Raw genomic sequence first — 26,666 nt, forward strand, 5'->3', positions numbered from 1 at the left:
CATCATCATGACCTCCTGTGCCATGTAAGGTGTGAAGATCTCATTACACCACCAGAGACCCGGCGCAGACTGTCTGTGCTGTAAAGCAGGCAGCTGGGACAGCAGGCTGGAAGAGGGACATACACAGACAGCGGGAGTGGGGTGAGTAGTTTTTTTGTTTTATTTGGTTACTGGGGGCACTTTGGGGGAGGGATTGCTGCATTCTTTACTGGGGGTACTATATCTAAAGAGGTACTACTGTGGGGGCTATATTTAAAGACACCACTACTGGGGGGGGGGGGGGTATTTTGTTTAAAGAAGCCACTATTGGGTGGCACTGTATGTAAAGAGGCCACTACTAGGGGGTATGATATGTAAAGAGACCGCTACTGGGGGTATTAAATGTGAAGTGGGCACTACTGGGGGGCATTATATGTGAAGTGGGTACTACTGGGGGGCATTATATGTACATATGGCACTACTGGGGGGCATTATATCTACTGGAGTCTAAACGGAAATGATTACTAAGTAGGGTATAAAAAGAGACATTAATACTTAATAGGTGCGTTCAATTATGCAGAAAGAAGTTGTGGTCAGGAGACGTCATCATCGTGATCTATGCAGGACTGAAAAAAAGGAAAGAGAACAACTCCAGTCTGAAGAGATATCACCTACAAGTCACTGAGCGGGGGCTAAACAGGATTATTAATTACTAGGACATAATGTAGCAGTATTATTTGGCCTTTATAAAGTGTTATTATTGGCAATGTTGGTGTCACGAGGGTGTCAAGAACCACGCCTGACTCCGTTATACCCGGGGTCAGGAAGTCGCAGCGGGTGGCTGCGCACTCTATGTAGAAAGATAGGGCTGTTTCTTTATAGTAGCTTTCTTGGTTTGCTTTTCAACCCTTTTTGGCTCACTCAGGGATCCGTAGCTCCTTCTCCTCAGCTGTTCCTTGTCCAGCACTCCCAACCTCCTTATATTCCCCTCTCCCACTTCTCTGGTTGCCAGATATAGAGCTTCCTGCCTGGACTTCTATACTGACCCACTGGAGCTGTGTTGCTGCGTTCCTTGGTTGTTGTTCCAGAACGTTACCCTCCGGATCCCTGTTGGGCCTTTGTGGTCTGCTGTTGTCACCCTCCTGGGATTATAGGTTTGTCTGTATTGTCTGTCCTCTCCTTGGTGTTTTCCTCTTAGTGTCAGTGGTGCGGACTAGTGATCCCACCGCCCCGTTCACTACCTAGGGCTCATCTTAGGGAAAGCCAGGGTTTAGGCACGTGATCGGCGTACGGGTGAGGAACCCGTCTAGGGACGTCAGGGCAGTCAGATGCCAGCCGCAAGGTGAGTCAGAGGTCACCACCTTTCCCTCTCTCTTGGGCAGGGCCTTCCCTTTTCCCTCCCTTTGCGTGACGCCGGTCATTACAGATTGGCCACTTATTTGGTATTATGCACTTTATTGTGTTTTCTTATGTGCATGCAGGACTTTTTTCTGTGTAAAATAATAGATTTCAGATGGAAATGGCTAAAACGGATGCAAAATGTGCAGAATTGATTTCCTATATTATAGGATCCATTTTTGTTATGTTTTTCTTTTTTCTGCTCATCTGACCAATCAGAAGAACAGAAAACAAAATGGCAATTTGAACCCATTCTTTTCATACCATGATTTATGTTAAAATTCAACTTTTCTCTGTTCATAGGTCAACAATGAAATGCAGGAAACATATGTAATAAACCGAGTTTAACTTTGCTAATTTACTTGCTTATTCTGTAGCCTTGTCTAAGGCATACCAGTGAGTGGGTGGCTATATATCGTCTACGCACAGGCAAATGACAAAGCTTTCTACCTCAGTTAAGATGAAACTTCAAGGATAAGCAAACATATCAAGTAAAATGTATCTACATTAACTATGGATGAGCTAGATGAATAGAAAGAGAGCAACTCAAAGAACACAGCTCTTAACTTTAAGTGTCATGCTTTACCAAAACCTTATTTATTTCCATCCCCTCTGTTCAATGTGTACTTAAAGTGGCGGTACAAGGATAGTAAAGCATGTCAACAGATTATCGGGGGATTTATTAAAGATTTGATACCACTATTTTGGTGTAAAAAAGTTCGCAAATTACAGACCATTTCATATTTTCTCCATAATTTGTAACTTGTTACCACTTTTCTAAAGTGTCTAAAAAAGGGGTAAAGGCTTAGTTGGAGGGGATGGGCTTACTGGGGCCCATCAGATTTACTATAACTTTTGCCAGAAACTTGCATAAATTATAGCTCAAGTCTGAGCCAGCTCCTAGCTGGCGTAGACTTGAGTTTTTGGCAAATAGAGTGGCAGAGATGGGCCTAATTTATTACAACACTAAAACCCCTTTTGTATTTATCATTAAGTGTACCCTTCCTTTCTTATCTTTATTCCCATACTGCTGAAATATACTCTAAAGCTAATAATTAAAAGCCTCTGTCTCTGCTGCTGCTTTGTTTTGCTAGCTCATCTATCAGCTTGGGATATGGTTGGTGCACACAACCTGCAGTATCCATCCCTATAACTCTGCCTGATACTGTGGTGCACTGTGGACATACTAAAACTCTTAAACACTGCTCCCCAACATGTTTTGCCAGAACCCTGGTGTCTTCAGGGGTTTAGTGCAATAAATAGTATATCACACCGCATATCTGACCTTTAAGAACCTAGGTTTGATGTGAGTTCAACCTTCCACCTATGGCTAGCATCTAGTGTTGATTGAGCACCAAAGTGCTTGGGTACTCGAGTAGAACAATTTGGGTTGCTCGGGTGCTCTACAGAGCATAATGGAAGTCAATAGGAGAACCTGAGCATTAAACCTGGCACCCCCTGCTCTTAAGAGGGGAGGGTGTCTGGTTCACAGGAAAAGGTCATAAATTGATGGAAACACCACCAAAATGGTTCGGGAACAGCATGGGGAGGATGTCTGGATGCATCTTGGACTCTCAGGTCGCTGCTTGGAATGATATTGTCTGAGTAGTACGCCAGTTTTACAGACTGACAATAATACGCACAAAACCGAAGATGAAATCGATTTTAGAGGAATAATTGTTAGGAAACATTCTTTCCTGTATATTTACTTATATATAAAGTGCAAGTGCTGCCAAAAATTACAAGGAAGAGGCACTCCAATACAACCTGTATATCACATAAAGGAGGGCCTCATTCACATTGTGGTACAATTGTTCAGGTAGTGGGACTCCTACACTCATAAAGCCTATGCACTAAGTGAAAGGTATTCCGAAAATTACAAGGAATCGGCACTACAATTTACCCTTTGTTACACATAAAGGTGGGCATCATACACCCTTGAAAAATTATGATTGATTGTTCAGCCGCTTTCCTCTGGTGGAGTATAGAAGTCAGGGGAAATCCAGGCCTTGTTCACTTTGATAAGAGTGAAAGGGCTGCCAAAAATTACAAGGAACCGGCACTCCAATACACCCTTTTTTACACATAAAGGAGGGCATAATACACACCCTTGAAAAATCATGATTGATGGCCTGCTGGTGACCCTCTAAAACAGGGGCAAGGGCCTGCTGATCTGACCATGAAAAACTTTAGGGGTGAGGGTCTGCTGCTGATCTGACCCTCTAAAACATTAGGGGCGAGAGCCTGCTGCTGATCTGACCATCTAAAACATTAGGAGCGAGTGCCTGCTGCTGATCTGACCCTCTAAAACATTAGGGGCGAGGGCCTGCTGCTGAGCTGACCATCTAAAAAATGATGAGTGAGGACCTGCTGGTGACCCTCTAAAACATTACAGTTGAGGGTCTGCTGCTGAGCTGACCATCTAAAACATTAGGGGTGAGGGCCTGCTGCTGATTTGACCATCTAAAACATTATGGACGAGGGCCTTCTGGTGTCCCTCTAAAACATTACAGGTGAGGGTCTGCTGCTGAGCTGACCCTCTAAAACATTAGGGGCGAGGGCCTGCTGCTGATCTGACCATCTAAAACATTATGGACGAGGGCCTTCTGGTGACCCTCTAAAACATAAGGGGTGAGGGTCTGCTGCTGACCCTCTAAAGCATTAGGAGTGAGAGCAGCCTAATAAGCATGTTGATATGATGGAGTAGGATGAGAAAAGGAACATTGAACCATATACCCTTTTTTATGGTGGAAGGGGTGCATGGGAATACAAGTGTATTCAATACATCATAAACGCCACATTTAAAGTGCCTTTATCTTCAGCCGCTTTCCTCTGGTGGAGTATAGATATCAGGGGAAATCCAGGCCTTGTTAATTTTGATAAGAGTTAACCTGCCAGCATTTTCAGTTGACAGGCGGACGCGCTTATCAGTTATTATGCCCCCAGCAGCACTAAATACCCCCTCTGACAAAACGCTGGCGGCAGTGCCAGCACCTCCAAGGCGTAGAGTGACATTTCTTGCAACGTGTCCAGCTTGGACACCCAATAGTTGTAATACACAGAAGGATCAATGAGGACGCTAACACGGTCTGCTATGTACTCCTTCACCATCTTCCAAAACTTTTCCCTTCTGTGACAATAGGTAGCGCATTAGGGTGAGGGTGCTGGTGGGGTGTCATGAAACTGTTTAAAGCGTAGTCAGCTGGAAACTTTTGGAGCATTTTTCCACAAGGACCTTCTGGTATTGCACCATTTTGCTAGTCCTCTCAACCACAGGAATGAGAGATGAGACATTCTCTTTGTAGCAGGGGCCGAGAAGGGTGAACAACCAGTAATCAGTGTTGTCAAAAATGCGTAAAACGCAAGGGTCACAGTAAAGGCAGCATAACATAAAGTCAGCCATGTGTGCTTGAGTCCCAACAGACAAGACTTCACTTTCCTCATCAGGAGGATGACTCTCAATCTCCTCATCCTCATCCTCCTCTTCGGCCCATCCACGCTAAACAGATGGAATAAACCTGTTATGGGTACTACCCTCTGTAGCGGAGGTAACCGTCTCCTGCTCCTCCTCCTCATCATTATCCAATTTGCGCTGGGAAGACAAACTGAGGGTGGTCTGGATATCACCCTGTGTACTGTTTTCCCCCATTTCCACCTCTTCCACATGCAAAGTGTCCCCCTTCATTGTGAGCAGTGATAGTTTCAGTAGACGCAGAAGTGGGATGGTTACACTGATAATAGCTGCATCACCGCTCACCATTTGTGTTGATTCTTTAAAGTTGCGTAAAACCCACTCGTCGCTTGTGAAGAGCGGAAGCTGACTGGAAAGGCAACGACCATGTTGCAACTGGTATTCCACTACTGCCCTCTGCTGCTTACAAAGCCTGGCTAACATGTGGAACGTAGAGTTCCAGCGCATGCTCACGTCGCACAACAGTCAATGAGCTTGCAATTGCAAGCGCTGCTGCAGCGTTGCCAGACCAGCGGCAGCTGCAGATGACTTTCGGAAATATGCGCACCTTCACCAGTAGCTTAGGCAAATTGGGGTAGGTTTTGAGAAACCGCTCAACCACTAAGCTGAACATGTGGGCTAGGCATGGTATGGGTGTGAGCTTGCCAAGCACCAATTCGCCACCAAGTTACGGCCATTATCAGACACAACCATGCCTGGTTGTAGGTTGAGTGGCGAGAGCCACAGCTTAGTCTGGTCCCTTATACCCTGCCACAGCTCTGTTTGTCACCTAAGCAAATTAGTTTCAGCACGGCTTTTTGCCGCTTCCCCCACTGCAGTGCTACACTGATTCCAGCTACTACTGATGGCTCACTGGTGCTGCAAGATGATAATTTAGAGATGGAAGTGGAGGAGGAGGTGGAGGAGGAGAAGGGGGGTTTGCAGCCACTAATGTAGGTGGTGGTGGAAATCCTGATGGAAGTGGGGCCCGCAATCCTTGGTGTAGGTAGCACCTGTGCCATCCCAGGGTACGACTCAATCCCGGCCTCCACAATATTCCCCCAGTGTGCCGTCAGGGAAATGTAGCATCCCTGGCCAAAAGCACTTGTTCATATGTCAGTCATTAAGTGGACCTTCCCAATAACTGCGTTGGTCAGGGCACGGGTGATGTTACGGGACACATGCTGGTGTAAGGCCGGGATGGCACACTAGGAAAAATAGTGGCAGCTGGGGACTGAGTAACGAGAGACGGTCACCGCCATCAGGCTGCAGAAAGCCTCTTTGTCCACAAGCCTAAATGGCATCATTTCCAGTGTCAGCAATTTGGAAAGGTGCGCATTTAGTGCTATGGCCTGTGGGTAGGTGGCTGGGCATTTGCGCTTTCATTCAAAGACCTGGGGTATGGACATCTGTACGCTGCACTGGGACAAAGAAGTGGATGTGCTAGATGATGATGGTGCTTGCGAAGGTCCAGGTGCAAGGCTGGAGGCATCCGGGCCTGCGTCTTGGACAGGGGATTGGCCAGCACGTAACACAGGCGAAAAGGAGGCAATGATGTGACCCGCAGACACAGATTGTGGACCCAGGCGTTTGGCCCACCTATTAGGGTGCTTTGATGCCATGTGGCAGATCATGCTGGTGGTGGTGAGGTTGCTAGTGTTCACGCCCCTGCTCATTTTGGTGTGGCACAGGTTGCAAATGACAATTCTTTTATCGTCTACACTTTCCTCAAAAAAGCGCCAGACTGCGGAACACCTACCCCTGAGCAAGGGAGTGCCCCGGGGAACAATTGCGGGCCTGTTTGGTGTGGCCTGCCTTCTCCCTTTTGCCACCCAACTGCCTCTTCCAGCCTGTTGCGGTGCTGCGGATCCCTCCCTCTCCCTTTGTACTGCTGTCCTCGCTCGGCTTACTACCTTCCCAGGTTAGGTCAGGGATTTCATCGTCCACCACCTCCTCTTAAACTTCCTCACTTTGCCATCCTTTTGACTTGTTGACCTAACAAAAACCTCACTTATTGACAACTGTGTCTCATCCTCATCGTGAACCTCTTGAGACACTAATTGCGGTTGACTTATTGCCAACTGTGTCTCATCATCATCATCCACCTCGTGAAACACTAATTGCCGCTCCCCACCATCATCTTTTTCTGACTGTGGATGCTCAAGAGTTTGGGAATCAGTGCAGAAGATCTCCTCATGTCTCTCTTCAAGCGGGCTTGGAGAAAGGGCCAGATCAAAGAATGACAATGAAAAGAGCTCCTCGGAATATCCAAGTGTGGGATCACTTGCCAAGACTCTCCATTGTGGGAGGAAGGAGGATCAGGGTGAGGATTCTGTTGACCAGACTCTTGACCACTGAGACTGGACTTTGTGGAAGATAGATTGGTGCAAACTGCAAACTGGGATATGAAGCTAGGTATCGTGGATGAGTGTGTTTCTTGTGCTCTAGCAGCAGGCATAGTTTCACCGCGTCCAGGGTTACGGCCTCTGCGTGCACCATCAGCAGCATGGCCACTACCCTGTCCCTTACTGCTCACCTTGAGCATATTAAATTGTATATATGCTTGTAAGTATGTCACACGTACAGTAGCGCAGGTTTTGTAAGTGTATGCACAAATAAATTGAAAATTCGCAGGAGACGTCGGGTCTTTGCCTGGTTTGGGGAGGGTAACTACATGGGCCTATAGCATCTCAGTGGGAACGCTTCCTTCCTCATCAGTGTTGTTTAAAACCTTTGCTAACATAGAGGGGAAATGTTTAAAGTAGGCGTTGGTAAACCAGTCTGGGCCTGGAGCTCTCTTTGCTGGTAGTGAATTGATCGCCAGGGTGATTTCTTCGAGTGATAGGCATCGAAAGAGTATGTACCTGGTATGATGATAATTTGGGCAGGCGTATAGCGTCAAGGGAGGAATTAATATCCTCCTCGTGGGGCGTGGGGTTCGGGCATAGGGTTGAGCAAACCCAAACTGTAAAGTTCGGGTTCGTACCGAACTTTAGGATTTTTGGACCCCGGACCAGAACCCGAACATTTCAGTAAAAGTTCGGGCTCGGGTTCAATGTTCGGCGATTTCTTGGCGCTTTTTGAAAGGCTGCAGAGCAGCCAATCAACAAGCGTTTAACTGTGTGCCCTTAGAAGCCATCACAGCCATGCCTACTAATGGCATGGCTGTGATTGTCCAGTGCAGCATGTGACCCAGGCTCTATATAAGCTTGAGTCACGCAGAGCTGCACGTCACTCTGGTGTTACAAGTGTAGGGAGAGGATCCTGCTGGACTGGTGATTTCAGGGAGAGAATCAGGGCGCAACTTTTATCCATCCGTTAGGTGGGCGGCGGCGGCAGCCATTTTATGCAAGCTCAGTGCACCAGCACTGCATCTGTGCTTTTGTGACATTCTAATCCAAGCTTGATCTAATCTAATCTGGTTGTAAAAAATCACCCTTTTTTGGCCATATACAACATCTGGTGCATTTGCAGGATTAGTCAGTGTGCAATTTAAGCTAGAAAAACAGGCATCATTTTCTGGGTTTTTTAAAATACACTCTTTTTTTTTTGTCAGAAACCACTAGTTTACAGCAAGTGTGAAATTCAAGTTTAATATATACAGCTTTCATATTTTGTTAATAAAAAAAACACCACTTTTTTGGGCAATATACAACATCTGGATTAGTCAGTGTGCAATTTTAGCTGAAAATACAGCCATAATTTTCTGGGTTTTTAAAAACACACTTTTTGGTCAAAATACACAATTTTACTGCCCTTGCAGCATCAGCACGTGGAAAATTCAAGAGCTATATAGTGCTGTCATATTCAGTTATTAAACAAACACCCGTTTGGGCCCCCAAAAATGTTTTGACTTATTTAATTGCGAGATGCACCCTTCATATATTTGGGTTATATTCAGATATTTCAAAGACCGCCATTTGGTGCACAAATCTTTCATCGAGGCCTAGTGTGGGACAGGGCGTGTGAGATACAACCTTTAAATACAGGGGTTCTATTCAGGTATTTGAAATACAGCCATTTTGTGCACAAACCTTTAATTTCGGCCTAGTGTGGGTCAGGGCGTGTGAGATACACCCTTTAAATACAGGGCTTTTATTCAGGTATTTGAAATACAGCCATTTTGTGCACAAATCTTTAATTGCGGCCTAGTGTGGGTCAGGGTGTATATTCTTCTATTAATAAAACACGTTTTTTGGGGCAAAATACACAATTTTTCAGGCCTTGCAGCATCAAGACGTTTGAAGTTCCAGGGTTATATACTGCTGTCATATTCAGCTATTAAACTAACACCCGTTTGGGCAAAAAAATATTATTTGGCAGTCTTTGCTGCAGATGTCATTGTGAAATACACCCTTTAAATACAGGGGTTCTATTTAGATATTTGAAATACCGCCATTTGGTGCACAAATCTTTAATTGCGTCCTAGTGTGGGTCAGGGCGTGTGAGATACATCCTTTATATACAGGAATTATATTGCTATATTAATAAAACTCAATTTTTGGGGCAAAATACACAATTGTTGCGCCCTTACATCATCAAGACGTTTGAAATTCACTTTAAATACAGGGGTTTTATTCAGGTATTTGAAAGCAAACACATTTAATTGAGGCCTTGTCTGGTTCAGGCCGCGTGAGATACATCCTTTAAATACAGGGCTTCTATTCAGGTATTTGAAATACAGCCATTTTGGCAAACTATTTTAATTGAGGCGTAGTCTGGTTCAGGGCGTGTGAGATACACCCTGTACATACTGTTGTACTATTCTACTATTAATTAAACACCCATTTAGGGCAAGATCCTAAATTCGAGAAATATGAGGAGAGCGTCAAATAAGGAAAGTGGCTTAGGTCATGGTGCTGCTGGTGGACCTCCTTTTGCAGGGAGAGGACGTGGTCGATCTGTGCCAGCTACACGCACAAGTAAAACCCCTTCCTCAGGTGCGAGTACGCAACAGAACCTGCAGTGGTATTTGGTCGGGCCTAATGCGGCTCTACGAATGGTGAGGCCTGACCAAGTACAGGCGATAGTAGATTGGGTTGCTGACAGTGGCTACAGTTCCTTCACATTGTCTCCCACCCAGTCCCATGCTGAAAGACCACAGTTGGCACCTGCAGCTGATGTCCATCAGTCTTTCACCTCACCCCCTTGCAAATCAGCCAAGCAGTCTGAGCACCAAGTCATGCAGGAGTCTCTTCTGCTTTTTGATGACTCTGTTGGCAGGGTTTCCCAGGGCCATCCACCTAACCCTGCCCATGAAGTGGAAGATGGCACTGATGCCCAACCACTAGGGATGAGCGAACTCGAACTGTATAGTTCGGGTTCGTACCGAATTTTGGGGTGTCCGTGACACGGACCCGAACCCGGACATTTTCGTAAAAGTCCGGGTTCGGGTTCGGTGTTCGTCGCTTTCTTCGCGCTTTTGTGACGCTTTCTTGGCGCTTTTTGAAAGGCTGCAAAGCAGCCAATCAACAAGCGTCATACTACTTGCCCCAAGAGGCCATCACAGCCATGCCTACTATTGGCATGGCTGTGATTGGCCAGAGCACCATGTGACCCAGCCTCTATTTAAGCTGGAGTCACATAGCGCCGCCCGTCACTCTGCTCTGATTAGCGTAGGGAGAGGTTGCGGCTGCGACAGTAGGGCGAGATTAGGCAGATTAACTCCTCCAAAGGACTTGATTAACTGATCGATCTGCAGCTGTGGATCATTGAGCTGCTGATCCTCAATTGCTCACTGTTTTTAGGCTGCACAGACCGTTTGTCAGTCTCATTTTTCTGGGGTGATCGGCGGCCATTTTGTGTCTTGTGGTGCGCCAGCACAAGCTGCGACCAAGTGCATTTAACCCTCAATGGTGTGGTTGTTTTTTGGCTAAAGCCTACATCAGGGTGAAGCTGTCACACCAAGTGCATTTAACCAGCAATAGTCTGTTCATTTTTTGGCCATATACAAAATCAGGGGCAAGCTGCGCCTGTCACCAAGTGCATTTAACCCTCAATGGTGTGGTTGTTTTTTGGCTAAAGCCTACATCAGGGTGAAGCTGTCACACCAAGTGCATTTAACCAGCAATAGTCTGTTCATTTTTTGGCCATATACAAAATCAGGGGCAAGCTGCGCCTGTCACCAAGTGCATTTAACCCTCAATGGTGTGGTTGTTTTTTGGCTAAAGCCTACATCAGGGTGAAGCTGTCACACCAAGTGCATTTAACCAGCAATAGTCTGTTCATTTTTTGGCCATATACAAAATCAGGGGCAAGCTGCGCCTGTCACCAAGTGCATTTAACCCTCAATGGTGTGGTTGTTTTTTGGCTAAAGCCTACATCAGGGTGAAGCTGTCACACCAAGTGCATTTAACCAGCAATAGTCTGTTCATTTTTTGGCCATATCCCAGTCTAATTCTGTCACTAAATCCATACCGGTCACCCAGCGCCTAAATACTAGGCCTCAAATTTATATCCAGCTAAATCTGTCCCTAGTGCTGTAGCTGGGCGAGTTATTTAGTGTCCGTTCAAGCACATTTCTTGTTCTGGGTTGAAATACAATTCCCAATTTAGCAATTTCATAATTTAGTGGTTCCTGCTATATCAGAGCTATTTGAAATCTATCCCAAAAAGGGTATATAATATTGAAGGTGCACATTGGGTCATTCAGAATAACTTCACACACACCCGCTACTGTGTATTTCCAAGTCTAATTCTGTCACTAAACCCATACCTGTCACCCAGCGCCTAAATACTAGGCCTCAAATTTAAATCCCTCTAAATCTCTCGTTACCCACCGCTGTACTGTTGTTGCTGGGCAAGATATTTAGTGTCCGTCAAAGCATATTTTTTGTTCTGGGTTGAAGTACAATTCCCAATTTAGCAATTTCATAATTTAGTGGTTTCTGCTATATCAGAGCTATTTGAAATCTATCCCTAAAAGGGTATATAATATTGAAGGTGCACATAGGGTCATTCAGAATAACTTCACACACACGCTTCTGTGCATTTCCAAGTCTAATTCTGTCACTAAATCCATACCGGTGACCCAGCGCCTAAATACTAGGCCTCAAATTTAAATCCCTCTAAATCTCTCGTTACCCACCACTGTACTGTTGTTGCTGGGCAAGATATTTAGTGTCCGTCAAAGCACATTTTTTGTTCTGGGTTGAAGTACAATTCCCAATTTAGCAATTTCATAATTTAGTGGTTTCTGCTATATCAGAGCTATTTGAAATCTATCCCTAAAAGGGTATATAATATTGAAGGTGCACATAGGGTCATTCAGAATAACTTCACACACACGCTTCTGTGCATTTCCAAGTCTAATTCTGTCACTAAATCCATACCGGTGACCCAGCGCCTAAATACTAGGCCTCAAATTTAAATCCCTCTAAATCTCTCGTTACCCACCGCTGTACTGTTGTTGCTGGGCAAGATATTTAGTGTCCGTCAAAGCACATTTTTTGTTCTGGGTTGAAGTACAATTCCCAATTTAGCAATTTCATAATTTAGTGGTTTCTGCTATATCAGAGCTATTTGAAATCTATCCCTAAAAGGGTATATAATATTGAAGGTGCACATAGGGTCATTCAGAATAACTTCACACACACGCTTCTGTGCATTTCCAAGTCTAATTCTGTCACTAAATCCATACCGGTGACCCAGCGCCTAAATACTAGGCCTCAAATTTAAATCCCTCTAAATCTCTCGTTACCCACCGCTGTACTGTTGTTGCTGGGCAAGATATTTAGTGTCCGTCAAAGCACATTTTTTGTTCTGGGTTGAAGTACAATTCCCAATTTAGCAATTTCATAATTTAGTGGTTCCTGCTATATCAGAGCTATTTGAAATCTATCCCAAAAAGGGTATATAATATTGAAGGTGCACATTGGGTCATTCAGAATAACTTCACACACACCCGCTACTGTGTATTTCCAAGTCTAATTCTGTCACTAAACCCATACCTGTCACCCAGCGCCTAAATACTAGGCCTCAAATTTAAATCCCTCTAAATCTCTCGTTACCCACCGCTGTACTGTTGTTGCTGGGCAAGATATTTAGTGTCCGTCAAAGCACATTTTTTGTTCTGGGTTGAAGTACAATTCCCAATTTAGCAATTTCATAATTTAGTGGTTTCTGCTATATCAGAGCTATTTGAAATCTATCCCTAAAAGGGTATATAATATTGAAGGTGCACATAGGGTCATTCAGAATAACTTCACACACACGCTTCTGTGCATTTCCAAGTCTAATTCTGTCACTAAATCCATACCGGTGACCCAGCGCCTAAATACTAGGCCTCAAATTTAAATCCCTCTAAATCTCTCGTTACCCACCGCTGTACTGTTGTTGCTGGGCAAGATATTTAGTGTCCGTCAAAGCACATTTTTTGTTCTGGGTTGAAGTACAATTCCCAATTTAGCAATTTCATAATTTAGTGGTTTCTGCTATATCAGAGCTATTTGAAATCTATCCCTAAAAGGGTATATAATATTGAAGGTGCACATAGGGTCATTCAGAATAACTTCACACACACGCTTCTGTGCATTTCCAAGTCTAATTCTGTCACTAAATCCATACCGGTGACCCAGCGCCTAAATACTAGGCCTCAAATTTAAATCCCTCTAAATCTCTCGTTACCCACCGCTGTACTGTTGTTGCTGGGCAAGATATTTAGTGTCCGTCAAAGCACATTTTTTGTTCTGGGTTGAAGTACAATTCCCAATTTAGCAATTTCATAATTTAGTGGTTCCTGCTATATCAGAGCTATTTGAAATCTATCCCTAAAAGGGTATATAATATTGAAGGTGCACATTGGGTCATTCAGAATAACTTCACACACACCCGCTACTGTGTATTTCCAAGTCTAATTCTGTCACTAAACCCATACCTGTCACCCAGCGCCTAAATACTAGGCCTCAAATTTAAATCCCTCTAAATCTCTCGTTACCCACCGCTGTACTGTTGTTGCTGGGCAAGATATTTAGTGTCCGTCAAAGCACATTTTTTGTTCTGGGTTGAAGTACAATTCCCAATTTAGCAATTTCATAATTTAGTGGTTTCTGCTATATCAGAGCTATTTGAAATCTATCCCTAAAAGGGTATATAATATTGAAGGTGCACATAGGGTCATTCAGAATAACTTCACACACACGCTTCTGTGCATTTCCAAGTCTAATTCTGTCACTAAATCCATACCGGTGACCCAGCGCCTAAATACTAGGCCTCAAATTTAAATCCCTCTAAATCTCTCGTTACCCACCGCTGTACTGTTGTTGCTGGGCAAGATATTTAGTGTCCGTCAAAGCACATTTTTTGTTCTGGGTTGAAGTACAATTCCCAATTTAGCAATTTCATAATTTAGTGGTTCCTGCTATATCAGAGCTATTTGAAATCTATCCCAAAAAGGGTATATAATATTCAAGGTGCACATTGGGTCATTCAGAATAACTTCACACACACGCTTCTGTGCATTTCCAAGTCTAATTCTGTCACTAAATCCATACCGGTCACCCAGCGCCTAAATACTAGGCCTCAAATTTATATCCCGCTGAATTTGAATACAATACATTGGGCCAAATAATATATTTGTTGTTGTGGTGAACCATAACAATGAGAAAAACATCTAGTAAGGGACGCGGACGTGGACATGGTCGTGGTGGTGTTAGTGGACCCTCTGGTGCTGGGAGAGGACGTGGCCGTTCTGCCACATCCACACGTCCTAGTGTACCAACTACCTCAGGTCCCAGTAGCCGCCAGAATTTACAGCGATATATGGTGGGGCCCAATGCCGTTCTAAGGATGGTAAGGCCTGAGCAGGTACAGGCATTAGTCAATTGGGTGGCCGACAGTGGATCCAGCACGTTCACATTATCTCCCACCCAGTCTTCTGCAGAAAGCGCACAGATGGCGCCTGAAAACCAACCCCATCAGTCTGTCACATCACCCCCATGCATACCAGGGAAACTGTCTCAGCCTCAAGTTATGCAGCAGTCTCTTATGCTGTTTGAAGACTCCGCTGGCAGGGTTTCCCAAGGGCATCCACCTAGCCCTTCCCCAGCGGTGAAAGACATAGAATGCACTGACGCACAACCACTTATGTTTCCTGATGATGAGGACATGGGAATACCACCTCAGCATGTCTCTGATGATGACGAAACACAGGTGCCAACTGCTGCGTCTTTCTGCAGTGTGCAGACTGAACAGGAGGTCAGGGATCAAGACTGGGTGGAAGACGATGCAGGGGACGATGAGGTCCTAGACCCCACATGGAATGAAGGTCGTGCCACTGACTTTCACAGTTCGGAGGAAGAGGCAGTGGTGAGACCGAGCCAACAGCGTAGCAAAAGAGGGAGCAGTGGGCAAAAGCAGAACACCCGCCGCCAAGAGACTCCGCCTGCTACTGACCGCCGCCATCTGGGACCGAGCACCCCAAAGGCAGCTTCAAGGAGTTCCCTGGCATGGCACTTCTTCAAACAATGTGCTGACGACAAGACCCGAGTGGTTTGCACGCTGTGCCATCAGAGCCTGAAGCGAGGCATTAACGTTCTGAACCTGAGCACAACCTGCATGACCAGGCACCTGCATGCAAAGCATGAACTGCAGTGGAGTAAACACCTTAAAACCAAGGAAGTCACTCAGGCTCCCCCTGCTACCTCTTCTGCTGCTGCCGCCTCGGCCTATTCTGCTGCTGCCGCCTCGGCCTCTTCCTCCGCCTCTGGAGGAACGTTGGCACCTGCCGCCCAGCAAACAGGGGATGTACCACCAACACCACCACCACCACCTCCGTCACCAAGCGTCTCAACCATGTCACACGCCAGCGTTCAGCTCTCCATCTCACAAACATTTGATAGAAAGCGTAAATTCCCACCTAGCCACCCTCGATCCCTGGCCCTGAATGCCAGCATTTCTAAACTACTGGCCTATGAAATGCTGTCATTTAGGCTGGTGGACACAGACAGCTTCAAACAGCTCATGTCGCTTGCTGTCCCACAGTATGTTGTTCCCAGCCGGCACTACTTCTCCAAGAGAGCCGTGCCTTCCCTGCACAACCAAGTATCCGATAAAATCAAGTGTGCACTGCGCAACGCCATCTGTAGCAAGGTCCACCTAACCACAGATACGTGGACCAGTAAGCACGGCCAGGGACGCTATATCTCCCTAACTGCACACTGGGTAAATGTAGTGGCAGCTGGGCCCCAGGCGGAGAGCTGTTTGGCGCACGTCCTGCCGCCGCCAAGGATCGCAGGGCAACATTCTTTGCCTCCTGTTGCCACCTCCTCCTTCTCGGCTTCCTCCTCCTCTTCTTCCACCTGCTCATCCAGTCAGCCACACACCTTCACCACCAACTTCAGCACAGCCCGGGGTAAACGTCAGCAGGCCATTCTGAAACTCATATGTTTGGGGGACAGGCCCCACACCGCACAGGAGTTGTGGCGGGGTATTGAACAACAGACCGACGAGTGGTTGCTGCCGGTGAGCCTCAAGCCCGGCCTGGTGGTGTGTGATAATGGGCGAAATCTCGTTGCAGCTCTGGGACTAGCCAATTTGACGCACATCCCTTGCTTGGCGCATGTGCTGAATTTGGTGGTGCAGAAGTTCATTCACAACTACCCCGACATGTCAGAGCTGCTGCATAAAGTGCGGGCCGTCTGTTCGCGCTTCCGGCGTTCACATCCTGCCGCTGCTCGCCTGTCTGCGCTACAGCGTAACTTCGGCCTTCCCGCTCACCGCCTCATATGCGACGTGCCCACCAGGTGGAACTCCACCTTGCACATGCTGGACAGACTGTGCGAGCAGCAGCAGGCCATAGTGGAGTTTCAGCTGCAGCACGCACGGGTCAGTCGCACTACAGAACAGCACCACTTCACCACCAATGACTGGGCCTCCATGCGAGACCTGTGTGCCCTGTTGCGCTGTTTCGAGTACTCCACCAACATGGCCAGTGGCGATGACACCGTTATCAGCGTTACAATACCACTTCTATGTCTCCTTGAGAAAACACTTAGGGCGATGATGGAACAGGAGGTGGCCCAGGAGGAGGAGGAGGAGGATGAGGAAGAGGGGTCATTTTTAGCACTTTCAGGCCAGTCTCTTCGAAGTGACTCAGAGGGAGGTTTTTTGCAACAGCAGAGGCCAGGTACAAATGTGGCCAGCCAGGGCCCACTACTGGAGGACGAGGAGGACGAGGATGAGGAGGAGGTGGAGGAGGATGAGGATGAAGCATGGTCACAGCGGGGTGGCACCCAACGCAGCTCGGGTCCATCACTGGTGCGTGGCTGGGGGGAAAGGCAGGACGATGACGATACGCCTCCCACAGAGGACAGCTTGTCCTTACCCCTGGGCAGCCTGGCACACATGAGCGACTACATGCTGCAGTGCCTGCGCAACGACAGCAGAGTTGCCCACATTTTAACCTGTGCGGACTACTGGGTTGCCACCCTGCTGGATCCACGCTACAAAGACAATGTGCCCACCTTACTTCCTGCACTGGAGCGTGATAGGAAGATGCGCGAGTACAAGCGCACGTTGGTAGACGCGCTACTGAGAGCATTCCCAAATGTCACAGGGGAACAAGTGGAAGCCCAAGGCCAAGGCAGAGGAGGAGCAAGAGGTCGCCAAGGCAGCTGTGTCACGGCCAGCTCCTCTGAGGGCAGGGTTAGCATGGCAGAGATGTGGAAAACTTTTGTCAACACGCCACAGCTAACTGCACCACCACCTGATACGCAACGTGTTAGCAGGAGGCAACATTTCACTAACATGGTGGAACAGTACGTGTGCACACCCCTCCACGTACTGACTGATGGTTCGGCCCCATTCAACTTCTGGGTCTCTAAATTGTCCACGTGGCCAGAGCTAGCCTTTTATGCCTTGGAGGTGCTGGCCTGCCCGGCAGCCAGCGTTTTGTCTGAACGTGTATTCAGCACGGCAGGGGGCGTCATTACAGACAAACGCAGCCGCCTGTCTACAGCCAATGTGGACAAGCTGACGTTCATAAAAATGAACCAGGCATGGATCCCACAGGACCTGTCCGTCCCTTGTCCAGATTAGACATTAACTACCTCCCCATAACCATATATTATTGGACTCCAGGGCACTTCCTCATTCAATCCTATTTTTATTTTCATTTTACCATTATATTGCGATGCTACCCAAAGTTGAATGAACCTCTCCTCTGCCTGTGTGCTAGGCCTAAATATATGCCAATGGACTGTTGCAGTGGTGGCTGACATGAAGCCTGATTCTCTGCTATGACATGCAGACTAATTCTCTGCTGACATGAAGCCAGATTGTCTGTTACGGGACCTCTCTCCTCTGCCTGGGTGCTGGGCCTAAATTTATGACAATGGACTGTTGCAGTGGTGGCTGACGTGAAGCCTGATTCTCTGCTATGACATGCAGACTGATTCTCTGCTGACATGAAGCCAGATCGTCTGTTACGGGACCTCTCTGCTCTGCCTGTGTGCTAGGCCTAAATATATGCCAATGGACTGTTGCAGTGGTGGGTGACGTGAAGCCTCATTCTCTGCTATGACATGCAGACTGATTCTCTGCTGACATGAAGCCAGATTGTCTGTTACGGGACCTCTCTGCTCTGCCTGTGTGCTAGGCCTAAATATATGCCAATGGACTGTTGCAGTGGTGGGTGACGTGAAGCCTCATTCTCTGCTATGACATGCAGACTGATTCTCTGCTGTCATGAAGCCAGATTGTCTGTTACGGGACCTCTCTGCTCTGCCTGTGTGCTAGGCCTAAATATATGCCAATGGACTGTTGCAGTGGTGGGTGACGTGAAGCCTCATTCTCTGCTATGACATGCAGACTGATTCTCTGCTGACATGAAGCCAGATTGTCTGTTACGGGACCTCTCTGCTCTGCCTGTGTGCTAGGCCTAAATATATGCCAATGGACTGTTGCAGTGGTGGGTGACGTGAAGCCTCATTCTCTGCTATGACATGCAGACTGATTCTCTGCTGTCATGAAGCCAGATTGTCTGTTACGGGACCTCTCTGCTCTGCCTGTGTGCTAGGCCTAAATATATGCCAATGGACTGTTGCAGTGGTGGGTGACGTGAAGCCTCATTCTCTGCTATGACATGCAGACTGATTCTCTGCTGACATGAAGCCAGATTGTCTGTTACGGGACCTCTCTGCTCTGCCTGTGTGCTAGGCCTAAATATATGCCAATGGACTGTTGCAGTGGTGGGTGACGTGAAGCCTCATTCTCTGCTATGACATGCAGACTGATTCTCTGCTGTCATGAAGCCAGATTGTCTGTTACGGGACCTCTCTGCTCTGCCTGTGTGCTAGGCCTAAATATATGCCAATGGACTGTTGCAGTGGTGGGTGACGTGAAGCCTCATTCTCTGCTATGACATGCAGACTGATTCTCTGCTGACATGAAGCCAGATTGTCTGTTACGGGACCTCTCTGCTCTGCCTGTGTGCTAGGCCTAAATATATGCCAATGGACTGTTGCAGTGGTGGGTGACGTGAAGCCTCATTCTCTGCTATGACATGCAGACTGATTCTCTGCTGTCATGAAGCCAGATTGTCTGTTACGGGACCTCTCTGCTCTGCCTGTGTGCTAGGCCTAAATATATGCCAATGGACTGTTGCAGTGGTGGGTGACGTGAAGCCTCATTCTCTGCTATGACATGCAGACTAATTCTCTGCTGACATGAAGACAGATTCTCTGTTACGGGACCTCTCTCCTCTGCCTGTGTGTGTGCTGGGCCTAAATATATGCCAATGGACTGTTGCAGTGGTGGCTGACGTGAAGCCTCATTCTCTGCTATGACATGCAGACTGATTCTCTGCTGACATGAAGCCAGATTCTCTGTTACGGGACCTCTCTCCTCTGCCTGTGTGTGTGCTGGGCCTAAATATATGCCAATGGACTGTTGCAGTGGTGGCTGACGTGAAGCCTCATTCTCTGCTATGACATGCAGACTGATTCTCTGCTGACATGAAGCCAGATTCTCTGTTACGGGACCTCTCTCCTCTGCCTGTGTGTGTGCTGGGCCTAAATATATGCCAATGGACTGTTGCAGTGGTGGCTGACGTGAAGCCTCATTCTCTGCTATGACATGCAGACTGATTCTCTGCTGACATGAAGCCAGATTCTCTGTTACGGGACCTCTCTCCTCTGCCTGTGTGTGTGCTGGGCCTAAATATATGCCAATGGACTGTTGCAGTGGTGGCTGACGTGAAGCCTCATTCTCTGCTATGACATGCAGACTAATTCTCTGCTGACATGAAGACAGATTCTCTGTTACGGGACCTCCCTCCTCTGCCTGGGTGCTGGGCCTAAATATATGCCAATGGACTGTTGCAGTGGTGGCTGACGTGAAGCCTCATTCTCTGCTATGACATGCAGACTGATTCTCTGCTGACATGAAGCCAGATTCTCTGTTACGGGACCTCTCTCCTCTGCCTGTGTGTGTGCTGGGCCTAAATATATGCCAATGGACTGTTGCAGTGGTGGGTGACGTGAAGCCTCATTCTCTGCTATGACATGCAGACTAATTCTCTGCTGACATGAAGACAGATTCTCTGTTACGGGACCTCCCTCCTCTGCCTGGGTGCTGGGCCTAAATATATGCCAATGGACTGTTGCAGTGGTGGCTGACGTGAAGCCTCATTCTCTGCTATGACATGCAGACTGATTCTCTGCTGACATGAAGCCAGATTCTCTGTTACGGGACCTCTCTCCTCTGCCTGTGTGTGTGCTGGGCCTAAATATATGCCAATGGACTGTTGCAGTGGTGGGTGACGTGAAGCCTCATTCTCTGCTATGACATGCAGACTGATTCTCTGCTGACATGAAGCCAGATTGTCTGTTACGGGACCTCTCTGCTCTGCCTGTGTGCTAGGCCTAAATATATGCCAATGGACTGTTGCAGTGGTGGGTGACGTGAAGCCTCATTCTCTGCTATGACATGCAGACTGATTCTCTGCTGTCATGAAGCCAGATTGTCTGTTACGGGACCTCTCTGCTCTGCCTGTGTGCTAGGCCTAAATATATGCCAATGGACTGTTGCAGTGGTGGGTGACGTGAAGCCTCATTCTCTGCTATGACATGCAGACTAATTCTCTGCTGACATGAAGACAGATTCTCTGTTACGGGACCTCTCTCCTCTGCCTGTGTGTGTGCTGGGCCTAAATATATGCCAATGGACTGTTGCAGTGGTGGCTGACGTGAAGCCTCATTCTCTGCTATGACATGCAGACTGATTCTCTGCTGACATGAAGCCAGATTCTCTGTTACGGGACCTCTCTCCTCTGCCTGTGTGTGTGCTGGGCCTAAATATATGCCAATGGACTGTTGCAGTGGTGGCTGACGTGAAGCCTCATTCTCTGCTATGACATGCAGACTGATTCTCTGCTGACATGAAGCCAGATTCTCTGTTACGGGACCTCTCTCCTCTGCCTGTGTGTGTGCTGGGCCTAAATATATGCCAATGGACTGTTGCAGTGGTGGCTGACGTGAAGCCTCATTCTCTGCTATGACATGCAGACTGATTCTCTGCTGACATGAAGCCAGATTCTCTGTTACGGGACCTCTCTCCTCTGCCTGTGTGTGTGCTGGGCCTAAATATATGCCAATGGACTGTTGCAGTGGTGGCTGACGTGAAGCCTCATTCTCTGCTATGACATGCAGACTAATTCTCTGCTGACATGAAGACAGATTCTCTGTTACGGGACCTCCCTCCTCTGCCTGGGTGCTGGGCCTAAATATATGCCAATGGACTGTTGCAGTGGTGGCTGACGTGAAGCCTCATTCTCTGCTATGACATGCAGACTGATTCTCTGCTGACATGAAGCCAGATTCTCTGTTACGGGACCTCTCTCCTCTGCCTGTGTGTGTGCTGGGCCTAAATATATGCCAATGGACTGTTGCAGTGGTGGGTGACGTGAAGCCTCATTCTCTGCTATGACATGCAGACTAATTCTCTGCTGACATGAAGACAGATTCTCTGTTACGGGACCTCCCTCCTCTGCCTGGGTGCTGGGCCTAAATATATGCCAATGGACTGTTGCAGTGGTGGCTGACGTGAAGCCTCATTCTCTGCTATGACATGCAGACTGATTCTCTGCTGACATGAAGCCAGATTCTCTGTTACGGGACCTCTCTCCTCTGCCTGTGTGTGTGCTGGGCCTAAATATATGCCAATGGACTGTTGCAGTGGTGGCTGACGTGAAGCCTCATTCTCTGCTATGACATGCAGACTGATTCTCTGCTGACATGAAGCCAGATTCTCTGTTACGGGACCTCTCTCCTCTGCCTGTGTGTGTGCTGGGCCTAAATATATGCCAATGGACTGTTGCAGTGGTGGCTGACGTGAAGCCTCATTCTCTGCTATGACATGCAGACTAATTCTCTGCTGACATGAAGACAGATTCTCTGTTACGGGACCTCCCTCCTCTGCCTGGGTGCTGGGCCTAAATATATGCCAATGGACTGTTGCAGTGGTGGCTGACGTGAAGCCTCATTCTCTGCTATGACATGCAGACTGATTCTCTGCTGACATGAAGACAGATTCTCTGTTACGGGACCTCTCTCCTCTGCCTGTGTGCTAGGCCTAAATATATGCCAATGGACTGTTGCAGTGGTGGGTGACGTGAAGCCTCATTCTCTGCTATGACATGCAGACTGATTCTCTGCTGTCATGAAGCCAGATTGTCTGTTACGGGACCTCTCTGCTCTGCCTGTGTGCTAGGCCTAAATATATGCCAATGGACTGTTGCAGTGGTGGGTGACGTGAAGCCTCATTCTCTGCTATGACATGCAGACTAATTCTCTGCTGACATGAAGACAGATTCTCTGTTACGGGACCTCTCTCCTCTGCCTGTGTGTGTGCTGGGCCTAAATATATGCCAATGGACTGTTGCAGTGGTGGCTGACGTGAAGCCTCATTCTCTGCTATGACATGCAGACTGATTCTCTGCTGACATGAAGCCAGATTCTCTGTTACGGGACCTCTCTCCTCTGCCTGTGTGCTAGGCCTAAATATATGCCAATGGACTGTTGCAGTGGTGGCTGACGTGAAGCCTCATTCTCTGCTATGACATGCAGACTAATTCTCTGCTGACATGAAGACAGATTCTCTGTTACGGGACCTCTCTCCTCTGCCTGGGTGCCGGGGCCTAAATATCTGAGAATGGACTGTTCCAGTGGTGGGTGACGGGAAGCCAGATTCTCTGCTATGGAACCTCTCTCCAATTGATTTTGGTTAATTTTTATTTATTTAATTTTTATTTTAATTAATTTCCCTATCCACATTTGTTTGCAGGGGATTTACCTACATGTTGCTGCCTTTTGCAGCCCTCTAGCCCTTTCCTGGGCTGTTTTACAGCCGTTTTAGTGCCGAAAAGTTCGGGTCCCCATTGACTTCAATGGGGTTCGGGTTCGGGACGAAGTTCGGATCGGGTTCGGATCCCGAACCCGAACATTTCCGGGATGTTCGGCCGAACTTCTCGAACCCGAACATCCAGGTGTTCGCTCAACTCTACCAACCACTTATCTTTCAAGATGAGTACATGGGAGGACCATCGCAGCACGTCTCGAATGATGAAGAAACACAGGTGCCAACTGCTGATGCTTTTGAAAGTGTGCAGACCGACAAGGAGGGCAGGTGGAAGATGATGTGGAGGACGATGACGTCCTCGACCCCACATAAAATCAAGGTCATGCGAGTGACCTATGTAGTTCAGAGGAAGAGGCGGTGGTCACACAGAGTAACCAGCACAGCAGGAGATGGAGCAGGGTGCAAAAGCGTCCGTCCTCTAGACAGTATGCCTGCTACTCTCCACCGTAGCAAGGGACCGAGCACACCAAAGCCAGCTCCAAGGAGTTCCCTGGCGTGGCAGTTCTTCAGACAATGTGCTGACGACAAGACACAAGTAGTTTGCACGCTGTGCAATCAGAGCCTAAAGCGAGGCATAAACGTTCTCAACCTGAGCACAACCTGCATGACCAGGCATTTAAGTGCTGCAGTGGAGTAGACACCTCAAAAACCAAAAAAGGTCTCTGGCTCCTCCTGCTTCCTCTTCTGCTGCAGTCTCGGCCACCTCTAGAGTGACAGTGCCACCTGCCACCCTGCAAACAGAGGAAGTGCAAGCAACACCAACACCTGGGTCACCAAGCATCTCCACAATGTCCCACGGAGGCATTCAGCTCTCCACCTCCCAAACGCTAGAGAGGAAGAGGAAGTACCCCCCTACCCACCCGCGATTCCTAGTCCTGAATGCCAGCATTTCTAAATTACTTGCCTTTGAAATGCTGTCATTCCGTCTGGTGGAGACGGATAGTTTTAATGGCCTTATGGCGGTGGCTGTCCCACAGTACGTTGTGCCCAGCCACAAATACTTTTCAAGGCGAGCCATCCCTTCCCTGCACAACCAAGTAGGGGACAAAATCAGGTGTGCACTGCGCAATGCCATCTGTGGAAAGGTGCACCCGACTAGGGATACGTAGACCAGTAAGCACGGTCAGGGACGTTATATGTCCATTACAACACACTGGGTAAATGCAGTAGCGGCTGGGCCTAGGCGGATAGCAGTTTGGTTGCATGTCCTTCCACCACCGAGGATTGCAGGGCGCTTCAGTTTGCCTCCTGTTGCTTTCTCCTCCTACTCTGCTTCCTCATCCTCTACCAGCTCCTCATCCGGTCAGCGTAACACCTTCACCACCAACTTCAGCACAGCAAGCGGTAAACAACAGCAGGCAGTTTTAAAACTTATCTGTTTGGGGAACAAACCCCACACCGCGCAGGAGCTGTGGACAGACCTTTGAGTGGTTTGTGCCAGTCAGCCCTCAAGCCCGGCCTGGTGGTGTGCGATAATTGGCAAAATCTTGTAGCATAAAGTGCGGGCCGTCTGTGCGTGCTTTTGGCGTTCTTACCCTGCTGCTGCTCGCCTGTCAGCACTGCAGCGTAACTTCAGCCTTCCCGATCACCACCTCATATGCGACGTGCCCACAAGGTGGAACTCCACCTTGCACATGCTGGCCAGACTGTGCGAGCAGCAGCAGGCGATAGTGGAGTTTCAGCTGGAGCACGCACGGGTGAGTCGCTCGGCGGAACAGCACCACTTCACCACCAATGACTGGGCCTCCATGTGAGACCTGTGTTCCTTGTTGCGTTGTTTCGAGTACTCCACCAACATGGCAGTGACGATAACGCCGTTCTCAGCGTTACTATTCAACTTCTATGCCTCCTTGAAAAAGCGCTCCTGGCGATGATGGAAGAGGATGTTGCACAGGAGGAGGAGGAAGAGGGATCATTTTGTAGGGTTTCCAGCCAGTCATTCCCAAGTGGCTCCGAGGGTGGGTTCCTGCACCCACAAACCCGAGGTACAAAATTGTCCAGCCAGGGCACAGTTCTGTGGAGGATGAGGAGGTGGAGGATGAGGAGGAGGAGATGGAGGAGGAGTAACCATGTTCACAGCAGGGTGGCATCTATACCAGCTCATGGCCATCACTGGTGCATGGATGGGGGGATACAGAGGACACAGACGATATACCTCGCACAGAGGACAGCTTTTTATTGCCTCTGGGCACCCTGGCACACATGGTCGATTACATGCTGCAGTGTCTCTGCAACGACCGCTGAGTTGCCCACATTCTAACTTGTGCTGATTACTGGGTGGCCAGGCTGCTGGATCCCCGTTACAAGGACAACGTACCGTCCTTAATTCTGTCACTTGAGCGTGATCGTGAGATGCGAGAGTACAAGTGCACGCTGGTAGACACGCTGCTAGTGGCATTCCCACCTGACAGCGGGGGCACAGTGGGAGCAGAAGGCGAAGGCAGGGGACGAGAAATAGGTCGCCAACGCAGCTCGGGCACCACCAGCACCTCAGAAGGCAGAGTTAGCATGGCCGAAATGTGGAAAAGCTTTGCCAGCACGCCACAACAACCAGCACCACCAGCTGATTTGGAACATCTTAGCAGGAGGCAGCATTTCACCAACATGGTGGAGCAGTATGTGTGCACACTCCTACACGTACTGAATGACGGGTCTGCCCCCTTCAACTTCTGGGTCTCCAAATTGGGCACATGGCCTGAGCTTGCCCTTTACACCTTGGAGGTGTGGCTTAAGCTGCAGCCAGTGTATTATCTGAACGTGTGTTTAGCACGGCAGGGGGCGTCATCACAGACAAGCGCAGCCGCCTGTCCACAGCCAATGTGGAGAAGCTCACGTTCATTAAAATGAACCAAGCATGGATCTCTCAGGACTTGTCCGTACCTTTTGCAGAATAGACATGTAAACCGGCACTAACCAGCCATTGTTGTACTGCAGCGCAATTGGTCATTCTTGTATTTTGAATATTTCACACTCTTTTAGAGTGTACTCTAATTAAAAAATAAAAATTGAAACCAAAAACCTGTGTTGGCTACCTCGTCCTCCTGCACCACCGCTTCCACCTACACCGCTACGTCCACCGCCTCCTCAAACTCCTAATCCATATGGAACTCCACCTCATAAATCAATTTTTTTTTATTTGTACGTATTTTATTTAATATCATTTCACTATTTTGTCATTTACATTTTCTGGTGAAATTAACCAATTTTTGGGTGTGATGTACCACTGCTATACCTAGTAGGCCGGTTAAAAAATAAAATAAAATTGTCAGTTACATTTTCGGGTGAAATTCACAAATTTTTGGGTGTGAAGTACCACTGCTATACCTATTAGACAGGTTAAACAATAAAACAATTTATCTCTTACATTTTATGGTGAAATTCTCCAATTTTTGGGTGTGATGTACCACTGATATACCTATTAGACCGGTAAGAAAAAAAGATAAAAAAATTGTCAGTTACATTTTCTGGTGAAATTCATCAATTT

Source organism: Bufo gargarizans, chromosome 9, assembly GCF_014858855.1.
Source record: "Bufo gargarizans isolate SCDJY-AF-19 chromosome 9, ASM1485885v1, whole genome shotgun sequence".
NCBI classification, from domain to species: Eukaryota; Metazoa; Chordata; class Amphibia; order Anura; family Bufonidae; genus Bufo; species Bufo gargarizans.